General features: G+C 39.9%; 1 non-coding gene across 1 annotated transcript; it reads left to right on the top strand.

Moving 5' to 3' along the window:
• The first annotated feature begins 1,458 nt into the window (after window positions 1–1,458).
• Window positions 1,459–1,567, top strand: LOC141636120 (small nucleolar RNA R71). Its single transcript, XR_012540754.1, has one exon. It is a non-coding gene; the product is annotated as a small nucleolar RNA R71 (small nucleolar RNA).
• The last annotated feature ends 2,897 nt before the right edge of the window (window positions 1,568–4,464 follow it).

Below are 4,464 nucleotides of genomic sequence, written 5' to 3' on the forward strand. Positions count from 1 at the left end.
ATAAGAACGGTCTGCCTAAAATAATAGGTATCTGACTATCCTCTGCAATGTCCAAAACAACGAAATCGACAGGAATAAAAAACTTACCCACTCGAACGGGTACGTCCTCTAGAACACCTATAGGTCTCTGAGTCGATCTATTTGCCATTTGAACGGTAATATCGGTCACCTTAAGTCTACCAATGTTTAACCTTTCGCAAAATGTAATATGGCATGACACTAACACTGGCCCCTAAGTCACTGAGGGCCTTTCCAATTACGTGGTTACCTATAGTGCAAGGAATTGAAAAACTACCCGGGTCCTTTAATTTAGGTGGCACATTAACTTGTGAAAGAGCATTACATTCCTCCACAAAAGCAACATTACCATCATCACAAAAATTTCTCTTACGATTCAAAATATCTTTCATAAATTTAGCGTAAGAGGGTACCGGGTAATTAAATCGTGAAAGGAACCGTTACCTCGAGATTCTGACCATCTCCGAAACTTACCAAACTTACGCTCCACTTGGTAGCCTTCAAACGCTCCGGATACGGATCGCAACACCGGCCGTAGGATCAGTAACCTTCGCCTCCGTAGGTTTAATACCTTCACAAATCATCAATGAGTGACGAATCATGCAAACTATTTGACGGATTTGCATCCTCGCTTCGAGATCCAACGATCGATCGTATGGGTGGTCGATCGACCAAGTAGCCGGGTGTGAACAGTTCTGTCCGAATTAACGTCATCGGTATCTCGACGATCGACCGAGGATGTTGGTCGATCGATCGGATGTGCTAGGTGTGAATAGTTTCGACCAGAAACTATTTTGTCTCGACAATTCTACCGATCGATCGGGAATCTTGGTCGATCGACCAACAAGATCGGGCATTCGGACTCGTTTTGCATCGAATTCAAACGAGCTTCTTCATCATTTTCCGAGTCTTCCTTTGGCTTGTCGGGACTTTCATAAGAAAGGCCACTTCTGAGATTGATGGCATTGATCGTCTCAACCGGCCCTTCACATTTGTTTGAAGAATTAGCGGCTTGCTTAGCCTCCATATTCTCCAATTGTTTCACAAAATTCCGTGAGGACTCAATCCCGGCTGCTTCCATATTCGCCACTTGAACCAAAAGGAGTTGGACCATCTCTCTTAACTTCTCGATCTCATCTGAGTTTTGAACAGGAATTTCGACTTTCTCCTTGGAAGCTTCAGAAGTCTCGAGCTTCTCGAGACGGGTAGAAATGGAAGTCATAAGTGTCACAACAAAGAGCCATTTCTTCACTTTGCTTTCGTGACTTTCCACGTGAACTTCCAAACTCAGCTTTATGGACTGCCATCTCCTCAATGGTGTTCCAACCTTTACTTTGTCCGGTATTATTTTGGAACCTACCATTAGCAGCTGCATCCAAAATGACTTTGTAATCATCATATAAAGCATTATAAAATAGGTTGCAAAGATACCATTGCTGGAAACCGTGATGAGGGACAGCTCGGACAAAACGTTTGAAACGTCCCCATGCTTCACAAAAATCTTCGTCGGCTCCTTGTTGAAAACTCGTGATTTTACCCTTCAAGGCATCAGTCTTTGAAAGCGGGAAGTACTTCTTGTAGAAGGCTAGTGCTAAAGACGTCCAATCAGTGACTCCAGCTGCTACTCTATCGAGGTAGCGCTACCAATCTCGCGCCGAATCCTTCAAGGAGTATAAGAACATAAACCCCTTTACTTCATCTTGAGTTACCCCCTCCGGTATAGGTATTGAACAGCAATAGTCCGTGAAAATTTCCATATGTTTCAAGGGGTCTTCATCTGGCAGACCCGCGAACTGATTCCGTTCCACTAAATCAATATAAGAGGAACGAAACTCGAATTTACCGGTAGTAGGGGTAGGTAACTGGCGCCCCTTTGGAAGGTGGTGCTCCTTTGGCTGAAAATTATCGTATATCGTAGCCATAACTTCCAAAGTGAGAGTACTCAAGTCTTCCTCTCAAAAACCTGTCTTCTAACTGTGCAAAAGCAAAACTAGAAGCAAAGGTAAGCAACGGCCTCAAGGAACAAAAGTTCCTTGAGACAAGAAAAATAAACTAAAATAAAGCAAACAGAATTACACCGTCTCCCCGGCAACGGCGCCAAAATTTGATACCGTCGTTTAGTACCAAAATTAAATTTATAATTCCAAACTAAAACTATAGCTAGTGATAGTAAGGGTCGAACCACAGAGAGACAAGGTTGATTTTGTTTGCTATTTTTCAGTCTATAAAGTAACAATTAATTGGGGATTTTGAAATTGATTGATTAACTGGCTAATTGCTAAAATGAATATTCTTAACAAGATAAAAAGAGGATCGGGAATTTCGGTTCACCATGGCAAATAACAGGTCAGTCAAGCAACAGAGGTCTTATAATACGGTCTCAGGGAAGATAAGCTAGTCTTTCGATCAAAGCTCAAATAAACTCACGGTCTAATAATTCCCTAGAATTTATCAAAGCTTTCACTCAAGAGAAATTCTAAATCTAACGATAAATCAAATTACCAATCTTTCAATCTAGCAAAGAAATCTATCAAAAGATAGCGAGACCAATACGGAAGAACTCATGCTACACGACAATCCTAATTTAATACCATGGCTCACCTTATTCCCAATCAAAGGAATTACCTACGCATAATCATAACTACACTAATTGCGAAATTAATAATAAAGAACAAATTCAACATGCTGGAATCTAACTAGAACAAAGGAGAAGGATTCAATTGCTGAATTTAATTGATGAAACAAAAAATCAAAATAACAAGGAAAAATAAGAAAGAGGAAGAATTGCATAAAAAGCTTACTAATTGAAAATCAAGAACAAAGCATTCGAATCCAAGGTTTCCGTCTCAAGCTAGATCTGAAAACTAAGTTTTTTCCAGAATGAAAACATAACCTAAAAGTTGTTGCGTTCTACTGATAAAATGATACCCAAAGTTAATTACAAGTTGGGCTTTTAAAAGTCCAACACGGAGAAATAATTATCAGCTCGAAATCAGGTCGATCGACAGGCCAGAGTGGTCGATCGACTGAGTATGCGGAACAGTAGCTTCTGACTGAGCTCCAGTGGTCGATCGACTAAAAAGCATTGTCGATCGACTGAAAATGCTGAGCAGTGGCTCCTTGTTGCTTCCAATCAACTCTTCACTCCTTCACGCATCCCAAGGTGAGTAAATGCGACTCTCCTTCTTCTTGGCTTCCTTGAACTTGCTTCCGGAGGACGAATTTGGCTTGATTTAGCCCACTTCCGCGCATTCCTACAATAAATCATAGAAAATGCAAAGTAAACCGTTTCGAGAGAAATAGCAGCCTTAAGCTACCAATTATGCATAGAAATACATGCCAAAACCACAGATAAAGTGTATAGAATATGCACGTATCAAATCTCCCCAAACCAAACCTTGCTTGTCCCCAAGCAAGCACTATGACCCGTATAAAAAAACTAAATGGAACGGAGTACATTTCAGAGCTAACTACAAGTCAATGCCAAACCATTTAATGCCCAAAGTCAACCACTGCAAAGCTTAAATCAAGTGAACAAATTTATGCATATCATAGAATTAAGTCGGGCGTTCGACCTTGCAAGACTCATACAATCGGACTCTCCCAGATCTCTCTTCTCTCAGCAAAGCAAATGGTAAGATAATATGTAAAAGAGAGGGAAGAAAAGTATAGTCTCTCACCTAGACTGCGACCGACAAAACATGTATGCTTGACTAGCATGAATAATAATTCTATTTACCGTACATACGCATAACCACCGTCAAGGACTATCACATGCCGAACTATTGCAAAATTTGGATATGTGAGGCTAAGTGGGAAAGAAGGGGCAAAACAATTATGGGAAAGTGAAGGTAAGAGCCAAGCTAGTACCTAACGAACCATCAGAAACCGAATCCCGTTCTTCCAACTCAACAAAAAGACCATGCCTTTATTGACTAGGCAACACAAAAATCCAAACGAACGCCTCCAAATCAAGAGGTAAGCACATGAGGCGTGTTTTTATTTTAGCCAAGACTTTATTATTTTCAAGACTCTTTTTTTTTTCTTTTTTTTTCTTGTTTCTTTCTTTTTCTTTCATTTTCATTTTTTTTTTCAAAATCTGAACTGGTGGTCGATCGACCAATGATGAAAGTAAAAGTTTTGAAAATGAAGTTAAATTTTGTCGTGTGAGTATAAATTCGGAATGAGATTTCCAGCTAGTGTCTGGTTGTATGGTTTCATGATATTTGCTAGTCTGGAGGAATGAAGCTAGAACGGAGTCACAAATTAGTGGGTTAATTTGGTCATGTTGTTCGTTCATGTAGTGAATTGGTGGGTTGTGGTTAGTTACGAATGTCAAAACGGGAAATGTAATGTGGTGATTTAAGTGAGTTATGTGTTAACATGGTATGTTGATATTAGCATAATATGTAATGAATATTTGTAAAATTGGTGTAGTTAAATACA

This window comes from Silene latifolia, chromosome Y (assembly GCF_048544455.1).
Source record: "Silene latifolia isolate original U9 population chromosome Y, ASM4854445v1, whole genome shotgun sequence".
NCBI classification, from domain to species: Eukaryota; Viridiplantae; Streptophyta; class Magnoliopsida; order Caryophyllales; family Caryophyllaceae; genus Silene; species Silene latifolia.